General features: G+C 44.1%; 1 protein-coding gene across 27 annotated transcripts in view; it reads right to left on the bottom strand.

Moving 5' to 3' along the window:
- LPP (LIM domain containing preferred translocation partner in lipoma) overlaps nt 1–16233 on the bottom strand; it is a gene marked incomplete at its 3' end in the record, with an annotated part of 643639 nt that overhangs the window by 551143 nt on the left and 76263 nt on the right. The gene's annotated exons all lie outside the window — the stretch shown is intronic.

Raw genomic sequence — 16233 nt, 5'->3', positions numbered from 1 at the left:
AGCCTTCCTCACCAGTGAGCCTGCAGGGGATATTGTGTAACTAGGTCACCGGATTTCACTCCATCCCAGTGTACCTCTCCAAATGTTCACCAAAGCCACCAACATCCCGGGAGGTGAATTTTGGACAACTGCTGAGTTGAACTAAAAGGAACACATTCAATCAAAAAGCATTTAGGGAATGCCTCTAATATTCTTGGCACAGCAGGACACACCAAAGCAAAGGGGCTGTCCCACCTTCCCGAAACCTAAGGAAGGGCAGGAATTAATGTGCACACATAAATAAGTGCAGCTCTAGGTACAAGTGGTAAGTTCTCAAAATGTTCCCGTACAAGGCTGTATGGGGGATCTAGGAAAGGAAACGTTATTTCTAACTGCCGGGATGAGGGCTGGCTTCAGGACAGAGCTAATGGCTCTGCAGGAGGAGAAATGCCAACAAAGGCAGGGATGGGGCAGATCCATTGTGGTCCGGGGTACCGGTCAGCCAGCTGGAGTGCAGGGGCAGGAAAGAGGGCCTTCATTCTGGAGAGAAAGACCGTTCGTTGTCAGACAGGCGAGAGGACACGGGACACCGGGCTAGAGAGTTGGCATGTACTCCCATCGGGGCGAGGTACGCTGTCCCTGCATGCATCCGAGTGCCACAGTGACCATTTCACCTGAAGTCACCCCTTTACGTGTAGTAGCAAATGAAATTAGTAAGCAGAAAACAGAGAGGACAAATACCTAAGCTAGTATAAATAAGTCACAATATGTGCTGGAGTAAAATCGATGGGAGTGATTGTGATTAGCTCACAAACTAGGGAACACATGCCCTTGATGAGGAAAATCTGGTCAGTGTGGGGAAAAGGAATTAGAAAGGAAAATCACACAAGTAAGGGGTGCCTGGGTGGCTCAGTCGGTTAAACATCAGCCTTTGGCTCAGGTCGTGATGCTGGGGTCCTGGAATCAAGTCCAACATCGGGTTCCCTGTTCAGTGAGGAGTCTGCTTCTCCCCACACTGCCCGCTGCTCCCCTGGCTTGTGTTCTCTCACTCCCAAATGAAGGAAGGAAGGAAGAAAGAAAGGTAGGAAGGAAAATGGAAAAGGTCATGGCTCTGTCTTGTGGTTGTTCCCAGTGATCCAGTCCTAAGTGGCTCAATCCCCTTCTTCAGAGCCATTAATTCAGCATCTGTGTCCATCCCTGTAACACCTCTCCACAGCCTGAGCCACCTCAAAAAAGCACAAATGCTTTTAGTGAGTAAATTCTCCCCCTCGATGGAATGAAAACATCTTAAGACTGGGGGTTCACTTGGGTCAGAAAAAAAGCATACCGCATCAACAAGAGTGAAGAGGGCTTTTCTGCCCCTAAAGCATTGGTTCTCCTCACTGGCGAAACATTATTATCCCTCGAGGTTCTTAATTTTTCAAAAATGCAGATGCTCAGGTCCCTACTCTAGCCCTACCCCAGTCCCTGTGAAGCAGGGACCTGGGCACAGTCACTATTACAAAACTTCCTGGGAGATTTCCACATGAAACCAGGGTCAAGAGTCACTGCTGGCAGTTTGGGTACAAATGCTCAGAAGAAAGCCAAAAGTCAAACAAAGAACCAATGGACTGTTCTGCTCAAGCTCAAAGTAACCCTTAATCACATGCTGGTGGCTTTTCAAGGCCTCTTTCCCCCTGCTTGGGGCATCCAGGGTGAGCTCTTTCCAGAAGGGTGTAGTTTCCCCTGAGACTGTCAGAAGGGGCCCGGGGAGGGTCACCAGCACCATGCATTCAGTGAAGGTGGGCGCTTGTCTCTGAACACAAGTCAAGGCCCCCGGGGCAGTGACAGCCAGCACCAGCCCAAGCAAAGTCCTGTGTGGTACCGTCAGGGCATTGGGGGTGGGGGTGGGGGTGGGGAAATATTGATCTCAATGACCAGTCATCAACTCCGTGGCCGTGTGGGGGTGTAAGACACACACTGGCCCTGCCACTTTTGAAGTGAACTAAAACAAGTCCTTTAATCTCTCTGGGCCTCAATGTCCTTATCTGCAAAGGAGAGGTTAGAATGTAAGCCTTGCGTGTTGTTTTTCTTTTGGGACTAGGGATGATGGTGTACACAGTCTGGCACACAGTAGGTGCTCAATCAACGCAAGTCAGCAAATACATTATTCCTATAATTATTAAGCAAATAAACCAACCTGAAATTGTCTCCAAAACTGCATTCCATCACAACACCAGGAACTGAAGACAAAAATGAGAAATACATGTGGGAGACAACCACATCTACATGGCACAGACCAGGAAGAGGTATCCAGCACAACATGGAGGAGAGATGCTGCGCCATGACCAGTGATATGGTTGAGAAAGACAAGGCATCTGGGGGGCTGAACAGTTAAGTATCCATTTCTGCTGGAAATCCTGTGGGGAGGTGACCCTGCAAGCAGGCAACAAACCTTCAGGAACGGTTGCCCAGGGGAGTTTTGGTCATTCAGCGACACGAGCCTCATCTCTTGCCTGAGAAGAGGCGATGAAATAATTCCACCCATGTGTCTGGTGGGGATGAGTCTGTTGGTGCCCCAAAGAGGAAGACACCTGTGGGGGCAGGGAACCATCTCCTTTCCATCCTTCAGACCCTTTGCTCTGATTCTTCCTTCACCGTGCAATGCCTCTGCCAACCAGTCCCATTTCCACCACATCCGAGGCAGAGCACAGATACGGGGAGACCAATTAATGCAAAGGTCTTGCTCCCAGGCACGTATGAAAAAGGCACCGCGTTGATTCTGGGCTGCCTTCCGAGTCTGACTAATGCAAACCTGTTTCCTCCCCTCCCCACCACGGAAACCCTGATTTGCTCTTTCTGGGGGGGGGGGGGAGTTCCAGGCTTAAAATGATGAGGACCAAATACCAACTGTGCCAACCATACAATCAAGGGAGGTCCTGTCTTGTAAGTAGCAGAGACTTCCAAGTCACCAGGAGCAACACCTACTGAGCTGTTAGAGTCTTATTAAAGTCTTCCTACCCTTAAAAGGGCGGCTTCATCTGCTTTGGCTGTCACCTTCTTTTGTAGTTTTGGAATACATCATTTGTAGAGTTGAATTTCTTAAGAACAGGTGGGCAGATCCAATTCCAGTTTAATACCTAGTCACCTAAATTCATCAGGCATCCACTGAGCCAAAAACATGTGCACAGATGGCCCTGAGCAAGACCTGGGAAGACCAAGGGTGAATGAAGATACAATCACTACAATCATTGGCCTCGTAGGCACGAAGTAAAGGTTAATGGTTCCGTGTTGCAATACGTAAATATTATAAATATTAATTGTGACGTTAAAAGGACAAGACACAAATAACAATGGAAAACTGGTTTAAAAAGCAAGCCCCAGAATAGAGGGCTGCAATGTTCACACACACGCACACACACACACACAACGGAACACTATTCACTATAATGTATTTTGAGGCAATAGGATTCCAGGCAATCTAGATTTTGTTCCTAATACTTTATTTGTCCTCCCAATTTTCTACAGTGAAAATTAGTTCCTTGTGTATTCAGAGAGAGCATCAATAAAATTTTGAAAACAAATAAAGCACACTAATAGCCTCAGAATCCTGAGTTCACAAAGAACGCCTACACGACACCTAGATATGTCATACCCTAGTCCCTCACTCCAAAAACCCAGTGTGTGTTTTATGTGCACACGTGCGTGGCTGCTCACACTACTAACCCAAAATATAGGCTCCTTTGTGGGATCCTGGTTGGGTGGAGGAAAACTGGGCGAGTTCTGGGAGACGGGGCCCTCTTCCGGGACAGCTGAAACCAGAGTACATCAGAGTGGCTGCCGATCAGAAAAGCGATTCAAACACAGAAGATGCATAGGCAGCAAAAACCAGCAGCCACTTGGTCTAGCTCTTCAGCTGGAAAAGAAGAAGGGCAGACTTCCCAGGCACGGGCATTGGCTTGTTGAACGAGGGGCCTGTCCAAGGGGCAATTCTATGGGCCTATTCCTGGGGACAAGCAGCAATAGCTAAATCATATAATTTAATAATGATCCCTGGCTAACCTTTATACTCCTAGAAAGGCGAGAAACGTGACACACATAATTCTTTACAAATATGTTCATTTGATTGGTTTAGAAACTGCTATTAAAAATACATATTTGGAAGGGGAAAACAAACCAGAAACACTGCAATAAGCTAAGTGAGAGTTGACAACTTCAAGTTCAGAAATACTTAATGAGCACCTACTATGTGGCACCGTAACAGGTATTTGTACTATAGTAAGGAATAAAATGGCAGCAGTCAGTCCCTGCCTTCAAACAGCTTACCTCTGGAAGAATTTAGGAGGAAACCATAAAAACAAAAAGTGGATGTGGAATGCTGGTGCTACAGGACACATTATCACAGCCCTAATAAAATTGACTGTACAGGTCAAACTGTCAAAGCTGCTAATGGGTGGAGAGGTGGGGGTAGATTTTGCTACCCAATCAAATAAATTTGACTGAGAAGTTCTGAGAAATTCTACAGCAAAGAAACATGTCTTAAGTTGACATTTCCCAAACGTGCTTGACCACAAAATCCCCCTTCTTGTGGAATACCTATCAACATATCATAGAAAACTAACATTTACCAAAACTAAGCTTGCCAAAAGCACAATAATGGCTGTGTCAACAATATTAAATTATCATCAGGTGAGTTCTATTTAAAAAGACAGGAAGGTTCATTATGCTTTCGATAAAAATTTACAGACTTTTAAGTATTGACTCTTGAAGGTATGAAAATTTACTTAGAATTCTTCATTCTCCAAAATCTAGGAGACAGAGAGTTTGGTATATGTCCCCCCTTGCCAGAGAATTATGGATGTAAAGCCAGGCCTTACCAAACCCCAAAACCTCCAGAATCCACCGCCCACCCCCACGAGGCTACCGGCTTCCTGGAAAGACACCCGGATCCAGGCAGGTGCCAATAGAGAGCACAGTGAGTAATCAGCATGTGACCCGGTGCTAGAGACAGCAGACACAGAGTCACAGGTGCTCCCAAAAGCATATGCCACCAAGTTCTCATTGTCTATTTCAGGGAAGGGGAGTGGTTATGGATACTGCTGACAGGAAGGAAAGCAGAGACAGTCCCTAAGCCCTTCTTTTGTTTTAAATACCTTTCCTGTTAAATATGTCAATCAATTTATCAATAAGAAAAATGGATGGGAGAGGCTGACTTGTAAAAGAGAAACTGAGTTCTGAATTGAAAATCAACAGACTTAGATTCAACACAGTCATTAGCTAACCAACACCCCATTTTCCGCTGATCATCCTGTTGCACTGATCACCACTGTTCGGTCCCCTTCACATCAAGTCATGTGCATTAAGGAGTAACCACCAAGCTCAAATCACAGAGATGAAGAATTTTCTCGCTAAATGGTGTTGGGACACGTAGATAGCCATTTGGATTCGGACAAAATTAGATCCATTCATCACATCATATACAAGAATAACCTACAAATGAATCAGACATCTAAATGTGAAAAATGAAATTATACAGGCACTGGGAAATAACACAAGTGAACATGACTGTTGAGAAACGCTTTCTAACCATGATCAAAAAACCAAGCAATGGAAGAGAAAGTTCATAAATTCATCTATATGAGTATAAAAACCTTTGCGTTACCAAAAAAAGCACTGTAAGCAAACTCAAAAGATAAATAACAAATTGGGGTAAATAGTTATAATGTATCTCATAGAATAAGAGCTAATTTACAAGGACATTTTTGAGGGGAAAAAAGGCCACAATCCAATTTAAAAAAATGGGCAAAATATATGAACAGAAAATTCACAAAAATGAAATTTGTAAAATTAACAAATATGGTCTTTAAACACAAAAAAACATTCAACTTCATTCATGATAGGATATATGCAAATTAAAACAATATCAAAATACCATTTCTCATCCATCACACTGGCAACAATTCAAAAGCCCGACAACATGCTGTGATTGAGGGCTCTGGTGAGACACTCCCACACAGAGGTACTACCTACCTAATGCCACGTTCGTCCTTGACCCAGCCTTCCCGCTTCTAAGAATAGAGCCTGAAGATTAATCTCCACTGATATCAAAATAAATATGAATAATAGTATCCTCTGTAGGAAACCACTCAACTGTCCAAGCATAGATCGGTTGTATAAGAGAGACAGAAAGGAGGAAGGAACAGCAGAAAGACTGAAGGAAGGAGGAGAGAGAAGGGAAGAGATGAGGAAGGGAGGGATGAGGAAGGAAGGGATGAGGAAGGGAGGGATGAGAAAAGGAGGAAACAGAAAGAAGAAAACAATTTTTAAAAAGCAAAGTGCAAAAAGGCTTATTGTTATAGTATGTTACCTTTTGTATAAGAAAAAAAGGGGAGTATGAAAACACACATAAATCAGGTTTAAAAGAAATATGGGAAAGATAACAAAGAAAACAAAAAGGCTGGTTCCCTATAAGAGGCAGAGGGAGTATCAGGGTGGAAGGAATGTTGAAGGGAGTAGCACTTCTCTGGGTATATATTTTTGTTTAGTTTTGACATTTGGAAGCATGTTAATGTTTTACATATTCAAAAAAAAATTAAACCAACAAGGCAAGGGTGGGAAGGAGGAAAGCTAAAACTGAAAGCAAACTTAAAAGAATTAAACCCAAATATATTTTAAATGAACAACATAGTGACACTAGGGGATTGGGGGAAAGGCCCATAAAGGGGAAAAAAAAAAAAAAACACAACTCCTTTGGGCGTTCGGGTGGTTCACTTGGTTAAGCATCCGAGTCTTGATTTCAGCTCAGGTCGTGATCTCAGGGAGAAGAGATTGAGCCCTAACAGGACTCTGTGCTGGTCGTGAAACCTGTTCAAGGTTCTCTCTCTCCCTCTGTTCTCTTATTCTTTAAAAAAAAAAAAAAAAAAACAGAAACAAAAACACAATTCCCAAACATAGTATTTGACAATAAACCCTCAGTCTTAGGCAGGGTTAAAGTTGGGGGAAGGGCAGCACGAGGAAATCCTGAATCGTTTTGAGAAAGCTTGTTTTGTATAGTGGTATGAGTTTTAAAATATTACTATTATTGTTGTTATTATTATTATTATTGTGTATTCATATTTATTTTTCATCCCTATAGCTATAGGTATATGTGTATATAGGTGATGTAGATCACCAAAGGCATCACCGTAGCCATGAGTACACCTAGCACTCAAATCTTGGTCCCTAATCCCATTCTCCACTAAAAAGAATCAGGACGTATTAAAGAAATGGTTGATTTCAGAGCTCAGGCAGGGACAACAAAGACGAAACCAGAACCTCTTTTTATCCGAGCAGGTAAGTAAGTGTTAACAACAACAAAGATGGGAACATGCCACAGAGATACAGGAGCCAGATTAAAGGGGCTCTCACGGGACAAATCTGGGGCAATCTAAGCATCAAAATAATTACATGGCGCTAATTATACAAGATTGAGACAGAAGTCGGGAAGTCCATCCCTATGTTAGAAACCGAGAGAGATGGGAGAGGCTGTCACTTAGAGCGAATGAGGAAAGCCAGGCCGTTCCCTTCCGCAGCACGGCACTAGAATGCTCACGATGATGGTGAAGAAGACAGGAGAGCGTCATTCTGCAGCCATCCAGAAAAGACTGGTTTAGGCAAGGAATTAAGGGAATAGAGCACTCGTGCTTCATAATTCCAAGGGAAAAGCAGTGACTCTAAAGTGGAGAAAGTGAACAATACCTTGACCAGGTGACCATCGTCACCATGAGCTTCCCAATGTAATTAATCCCCGAGGAGGATTTATCTATGCCGTATTCTAGCAGGGAATACACAACTGAATCCAAGCACAAAGAAACAACTGCCCAACGCAAACGAGGAGTATGAGAGGATGGAAAAGGAGCACCATATGCCTCCAAACTGTCAAAGCCATCCAAGATAAAGAAAGGCTGTGGCAATGTTCCAGAGTGATGGAGATAGTAGAGTCCTGACAACTAAATGCACCGCTTGATCCCAGGCTGGACTCTGTACCGGAGGGGAACATGTTGTCAACTGGACAAAGTGACAACACAGAGATAGAGACATCAAAATACCCAATCAGAGTCGGTGTACTGAACAGGGTAACCGGAGTGCAAATAGGAAGAGACAACCCTTGTTATTAGGAAACACACTGTACTCCGGCGCAAATGACTGTAATGTATCGTGACACATGCAGCTTTCTATCGACTACTACAGACTATTACATTATATATGTAATATACGACATATAACATATAATATATAGTATATAACAAAGAGAGAGAAGGAAGCGGGAGAATGTAAATAATACGAAATATTAACAGCAGACGAATCCAATGAAAGCAAAGGGGTATGAGTGGGACTCTTCCTGTTCTTGCAACTTTTTCAAGTTTGGAACCATGTACAATAAAAACTTAAAGAAAAAATGACCACTGAGAAAGAGAAGGAAAAAAAGACAGTCATGAAAAATTAGCTCAATTTTTGGGCAGGATTTGAAAATAATAAATTAATTAATCCCAAAGTACTCAATTCCATATAATAGTTGCACGCACATGTATTTCGCAGTGACACAAAGTAATCTGTATATTTTAATTTCTTAACACAGGAAAGAATTCTGTAATTTCCTTTTCTGAAACCCCCGGGGACGAACAACACCTAATATATCTAAGGCCACCGTGGATATGCAACCAGGGCTACAATTACAAGATTTGTAGGTCAAGGCAAGCCTCTGAAATTTCAGTTCGCCTCTGCAATCCGAGTACTATTTCCCTTCTAGAAAGAGCAAATTTAGAGTTAAGAGGATGAACCGTATCTAACAAGCTAATAGCTAGAATCAATTTTTTAAAATCTATCAGCAGTGGCCTTTGAGGTTAAGTATCACCAAATGGATGAGCGAGGAGGGGCAGGGCGCCCTCTTTTTGTCAAAATATGGATCAGGTCACATGTGCTGCCTTGTGCTATGCACCTGAACTTCCCAGCAGCGGGAAAAATTAGTGACTCGGGCCTTGAAGTTTCCTTCCAGGATAAGTTTAGAGAAGAAAAATAAAAAGATAGGAAGGTTAGACATTATGAGGTCAAGAACCATCAACCAAATGGAACTTGACGTTTAAAGAGAAAGAGGTAAAATATCTGGGAAGGCAGCAAAACTCTCTGCCCTCTGATTCCAAAACAGTCTCTGCTGACTAAATATGTGTGTGTGTGTATACACACACACACACACACACACACACACACACACACACACACACACTGCGGCTGAATACTAGGTATTATTCCCTTCCAAAAAGCATTAAAATATAAAGGTCAGTTAGCTTAAATGGTATTTTATTGCACATACTTTAAAAAGACCTTGGACAATTAAAGCAATGAAATATATTCCTTGCCATCATTTTTAAATGTTCTTAGAAGCATAAAAAGAAAGCACACCCCCAAGTAAAAAATGTTAACTCCTTCTCTTCCTTTACACAACATTTATTTCAGGGCCTTACAGGGCATACAAGCTGTTTTAGTAGTCTCCAGTGCCTCTGTCCTCCAACAGTTGTCCCTGTGGTGGCCAGAGATGGATGGCCCAGCAGTGGCAAGGCCACCCCCGGAGTAAGATGGTAATCAAGAGGACAGAAAAGACACAGGTCAAAGATCAAGACCAGATCAGTGGTTCTCCCAGGAACTTACTTAAAATAAGACTAAAGCTCACAGCCCGACTCACAGACACTGTGACATCAGGTAAGAAGCTGAGGGAGGTAGCTTGTTTTTGTTGTTTTGTACATGCGTGCATGCATGAGTACATGCTTGTGTCTGTGTGTGTGTGTGTGTGTGTGTGTGTGTGTGTGTGTGTTTAATTCCTCTGGAGATGTTGGTCGGTGGCCCTGCTTGCAAACCACTGACCTAGAAGATCCTAAACTCTTCTGCAGCTCCTAAGCTCTCGGAAAAGCTTCAAAGGTCTATGGCTTTACCGTAGACGTCTGACGGGGACGGACAGCATCATTTTATTTCTCATCCAGGGTTCAGTGTCCACCAAGATAAAATGGCACAAATGACAAATCAATTTCACTAGTCTACAGCAAATACATTTTGAAGTATTTTGCATATGTAAATATCAGTTTTTTATCAACTTCCTTACATAATATATGAAACACTTCCTTAAGTTTTCAAAGGTATTGTCCTCCTAACAAAGGTACTCTAAAAGTCAGCCTTAACCCTTTTTTCCCCATCAAACTACTTGGCTTACTAGTATCTTGGGTGTGGGTTGTGTTCAGAGAACCAAAGCTCCCAGGGTAGGAGAAGTTCTCCAGAGATCATCTGGACAGGCCTCTGACTTCAGGCAGCAAAGAGATCACTACCCCATTTCACAGGCAGGTCTGGTGAGGCACCCCCTCAAAACTCCGTACTCCACGCTGACATGCCTCTCTGATTTCTGAAGGTCAGAGACCTTCCTGCCAGGCCTTCACGGCTGAATACAGGGCTTGTTCTGGTTCGTGTGGGTGACCGTGACAACCAAAGGCGTCTCTCTAGGCCTTGGTTCACTAATCTCTAGCAAAGCAGGCTGAAGCCCCATAAGCTCTCATCCGAGATGGTAAAATGAAAGAAGCATGCGATACCAATCAATCGTTAATTCACTGAATGGATTAGTGACTTTGAACAAGACATTTAGAACAAGAGAGAAAGAAGCCCCTATAATTAAATATCAAAACCTGAGCCTGGGATATGAGAAGGGGCAGAGGATGTTAACCCCAAGTGAGTGCACCAAATTGTAGGGTGTCTGCTTCCCAGGGGCTTCTGAACATTACTGAAGCTGATGGTGACAGGGCTGTGGGGGTCATCCTTTCCACTTAAAGGGCAGAAAAATAAACAGATGCCTAGAAATATCTGTTCCAAAGCTCTCAAGGACCATGTATTTAATGCCAACAGGGAAAAAAAAAACCAAAAGTTGTGGAAATTGCCTTTTTCAGTAATCTCCTTTTAGAGATAAAGAAATAATGAGGAATAAAGACTCTTACTCAAGATAACAAAACAATTAAGAAGCAGATATAATACCCAAGGATATTCTAACTCATTTCTCCATCTGAAAATCTTCACATCACGTCATACTATTTTATGGTAACTGTCAACAAAATAAAAGGAAAACTGACTATACAGTTCAACAGCTACAGCCATGAAACGGAAATCTTGGAGCACCTGGGGGGCTCAGTCAGTTAAGCAACCAAGTAGATTTCAGTTTGGTCACGATCTCAGGTCATGGGATCGATCCACATGTCAGACTCCATGCTCAGCAAGGAGTCTGCTTGATATTCTCTCTCCCCCTCTGCCCCTCCTCTCTCTCTCTCTCTCTCAGTCTCTCTCAAATAAATAAATAAATAAGGAAAAAGAAATCTTCTTCTTTACCTAACATACTAAGATTTCATAAGCAAAGGGCCACAGGAAGGGTAACACGACATATTTGCCTTTTTTTTTTTTAAGCAGGGCACACCCAAAAGTAAAGTTACTTTGATCTACAAAAAAAATGCGGAGAAGGAAACAAGGTTTGTTATTGGATTATTAAGTTAACCCTGCAGCCTTCATTGTATGGGTGGCATTATTATATAAGCTGGCTCCTAGGAGGAGGTGAAAGGCGGTAGGAGAGCAAAGTCAGTGGGATGAAATTCAAGTCTGCAAACATTTACTGAGCATCCTCTCCGTGGACGGCTCTGTGCCAGGACCCGTGGGGAACACAATTATGAGAAAACGCCAGCCCTGCCCACAAACTGTTGAAAATCACATGAGGCAGGATTATACAAACAATCTACCCTGATTGAAGCCTTGAAGGATAAATGCAAAGAAGAAGAAAAACTGACACCAGACCAAGGATGAGACCGCTGGTCACTAGCACAGCCAGCCCAGGGGACCAGGTGTGACAGGGAATGAGGAAGGGCCATCATCTACCCCACCCCACCCCCAATGGTGCTCCATCAGAGACCCACAAATGCTCCAGGACCTCTGCCAGCCCGTGACCAAGCTACACGATGTGTGTTTCTCTTTGTGCTCTCTCTGCTGTGGGCCCATCTCCACCTCTCGTCATGCAATTCGACGAACAGCAGTTAACCACACACTGAGCTCGAAGCCCTGGGCTGGGCATCCTGCGGATGGAAAGAAACTCATCAGACACAGTCCATGTCCTCAGGAGATGGACAAGCCGGTGAGGAAACCCGGGATCATCACCCACCCCCATTCATTTAACTGACGTTTATTGAACATTTACTATAAGCCAGGTGCCGGGGGACATGCAGAGGCTTCCGAAACGTGCAGGACACGGCTGATTTCCCAGACCAGAGCGGAAGACAAGCACGTAACACCGAATAAGCACCATGTGGTGATGTCAGGTCTAAAGAGAGGTGTGCGCACCTGCAGCGGTGAGAGGAAGTGATTTGGAGGAGTCGGGTGGGTTATCAGAAAGGTCGGAATGGAGCACAACTAAGACAACTAGCAAGTATGATTCTGACTCAGATACAAGGTCGGAGGAAATAAGCATCCGATAGAAACACAAGCGATGCACCGTGAAAGGGCCCCTGGGACTCTTCTGAGCAAAGCCCGAGCTTGAGGGCCAGGGATAATATCATCTCATCGGGCCAACCAGCTAATCAGACCTGCAGAAACTTCAAGGGGGTCCCACAGGGCTAGGAGCAGAAGTAGGACTGACACCCAGAACTCCACAGGACGGGACGATGCTTCTTCCCCAAGACCACCCTGGTCCTCTGGATCTGGCCACACCCAGCCATGCCACCTTGCCGTCCGAGGCCGTGGACTGAGGAGTCACCTCGGCAGGTGGCTCATATCGTGGACAAAGGGTTCCCACCTTGGCAAAGTGGACTTTCCATCCTTTTTGTTTGCCCATGAGGGGGCATGTTTGTTTTTAAACGTTCCCAAATGAAAAGCCATCCGCTGCCTTCCTACAGCTCTGTATGAGAGCATGTGGACATGAATTCAGATTAGTGTCAGAATAAACATTCTAGGAACCTCCTTCTTCCGTAGTGGGGAAACTGAGGCCCGCTCGCACCACGGGTCAGAGAGCATCTGGAAGAAAGGTCCAGCACATCTTACTAAATGCCCCCAGCTTGGTGGCCCATAAGCTCATTCTCAAAGTCCACATTATCTGTCACCTCCCAAGCAACAGGCCACCGGAGGGCAAGCATGCTGCCAAAAGGAGACATTAATTAACTGTATATTGCACAGACAGATCCTAAGAAATTGAGAAATAAAGAGAAAGAAATCATTTCAAAGTCTTCTCTCAAACTTCTCAAAGGTCCTTCTCAAGCCCCTACCCTCTGCCACGTCCCCTAAGGCCTTTGAGGCTTGCTCTCTCATTCAACTGCCCCAGCGCCCACCATTCCATCAGCATCCAACAGCAAAGGTGGGAGAGCACTGCCAATTTCTTGTGAATCCTGAAGATTTCCTTTATGAGTCATGGAAAACTGAAATAACTCGGTGGGCTGGGGGGGCGGGGGGAGGGCTTGAGAAAAAAACACAGTTCCCACTAATTTGTTCCTCTGTGTGGTAGAACTCCTGAGCACAGAAAAAATCAAGTTTCTAGAGCTGACGCAAAAACGGGATTTTTTGTTCGGTTGTGTCAATTGTCAGTGTGGCATTTCTTATTAGGATTTTTCGTACTGTCATTTTTTTGTTAAATTAATTATAGTTTGATCAGTGTAGGAGCTATTTTGAATCCACGGGACTTTCCTAACCAGATTGTTTTGGCATTTTAAAGTCACTCACATTCAGGGCCTAAACAATATGGCAAGTATCTCCTTTTTTTCTCTCCTTTATACTCAAATTCTAAACAAAAGAACCATCTGTTCTCTCTCTAAAAACATCAGCCCTTGTTTTCATTTTTCTGTTAATAATAATGCCTCAAACCTATATCATGTCTTTCTGCAACTTGCTTATTAAAGCACTCTGTCAATAATGCCTCATTCAACTTCAACATCTCCCCCTATAAACTGGGGAGAGAGGGGACATGTTTGCCAATTCTCCATTAAACGAGTGATTTTCGGCTATTTGACGACTCGTGCACAGGTGATGGCATGGTAGCCTCAAAAGGGACCTTGGGCCCATCATCTAACCCTGTTCTGGCTCTTCGATATGTAAAAGGGAGACCCGAAAGGAGAAGTCACTGCCTGTTCTATTTGTGTACTTACTCTCAACCCCCCGACTGAAAGCAGTGAAGGTAAGAACCATGTCTTGCACATTTTTGTATCTCTGGCAGCTGAGGTGTAAAAAGTGCTCATTCAAATATTTGTTGAGTAAATGAAAACGTTTGTGAATTCCACAGGTGGTTGTGGCAGAGCCGGGGTCAGAGTTCGGCAAGTCCGTCCTCCTATTCAGTGTGTTATTCTTCCTAACACCACACAGATCCAAACGCAAGAAGAATCGAATAAAGAGCCACCAAATCAGGGTTGGGGGAGGAAGGGGATGAGAAACAGGCCTGTGTCTAGGAGCTGGACAAATCCAGTAGGAATCACCAACTTTGGCCAGTGGCCACGGTCAAACGTCACCCATGTTAAGGGTGACTCTCTACCGGCCCTGCACTCTGTACATGTTCCTCGTACTTAGGGATTCAGTGGAGCTAGTCCTTCAACCTTACCCAACTGGAAGAAGTGATGTGTCTTAATGCCAAAGTACAGCATGTCCCCATACACCCATGAGCTCCATAAGAGCATCTTCTACCCTGCGATTTGCCCTCATCACTCACTGTAACTCGAGCACCCAGAGTCTTGGGATCATGAAATCCACCAGCCTCGAGTTTTCCAATGAGCAGAGAGGTCACTGAAATAAAACCTTTTTTCCATGTGCCTCGCTGGAAATCAGCAACTCATTTGGCAAGTTTTTCTTATTTTCAGACTGCCCTCTTCCCTACTGCTACTCTTTGAAGCTAAAGTAAAAATAAATTATTTCTGGAAAAGCAAGTTAAATGTGGGATTCTGTCATCAGAATTGCTTCTACAGTAGCAGTTCTAACACAGTCAATAACTCCCTGAAGAGTCTTCAGAAATCGTTTGTCCATGTAGACAAGAAAGCTGGAGGTCCGAGGAAAAAGGGATAAAATTTCTTCTTCTTTTTTTTTTTTTTAAAGTAACAGAAAAAAAGAACTCCAAGCCGAAGAGAATTCAACTATATGACACCGTGGTCTCACATAAAGAGAATTAGTTTCAGAGAGGAACAAGAACCAAATTAGTCACAAAACACAAAGAAATCAACATAAATAAACTTTCAAACAATTTTGAGGATTTTTTTTTTTTTCCTGGCAAGCGGGAGGCGTGGAGGTGTTGGTAGGGGAGAAGAGAAGAGACACGGTGAGTAAGTGGAGAGACCCAAACCCTAACATGCGGTGTCTGACACGGGCACAGGGGCTGCCACGGTGTCTGGGACTGTCTAGCACGTCGTGGAGGGGCCCACAGATGGCACGTACCACCCAGCACACAGCTGCGGAGAGCTGCCCCTGCACACACAGCAGGCAGAACAGGTTCAATTCATGCTACATCAACAGTCCCTTCCTCCCTCACCACCCTCTGCTCCTAGAGGCCTCCCATGTCAAGGCTGTGCCCAGGGCCATGGATCATTCTTACAGCCACTACACACAACGTGAACCCTCTCTCCGTAGGTTCCTGACAAGCTTCCTTTCCTGCTCTCAGGCCATACATCATAAATCATATACCATAAATCCAGAATCAGCATGTTTCACATTTAAAAATAAAAGGGATGGGGCAACTGAGTGGTGCAGTCCTTTAAGCCTCCAATTGGAGATTTGGGCTCAGTTTATGATCTCCGGGTCATGAGATCAAGCCCCTCGTCCCACCCTACACTCAGCATGGGGTCTGCTTGAGATTCTCTCTCGCCCTCCTTCTGCTCCTCCCACTCATGCTCATGCAAGCTCTTTCTCTCTCTCTCTCAAATAAATAAATCTTTTCCATAAATAAATAAATAAATAAATAAATAAATAGAAGTGAAAGGGTCCTACATTTACGAACACATAAAAGATCCACAAAATGTTACTTAACTGGTCCTGACTTCCAACCTTAACTTTTTCAGAGGGTCATCTGTAAGTTATTCGTTGGGGATGTCAGTGAACTAAGCATCCCTCTGACGTCTGATTAGGTGTCTGTGAGGTCTGCAAGAACACAGAAGGCCTGAATCTGGGCCCTTACAGCCCTGACATTCTCGTGCCAAAACCGTACCTCAAGGAAGAACACTCCCTCCACAAAAAAAGAAAGAACCCCAAAGCATGCAGGTGCTC

The sequence above is a fragment of the Mustela nivalis genome (assembly GCF_964662115.1).
Source record: "Mustela nivalis genome assembly, chromosome: 1".
In the NCBI taxonomy this organism is placed as follows: Eukaryota; Metazoa; Chordata; class Mammalia; order Carnivora; family Mustelidae; genus Mustela; species Mustela nivalis.
Note: the sequence above shows the minus strand (reverse complement) of the source record. Positions and strands in the feature narration are given on the sequence as shown.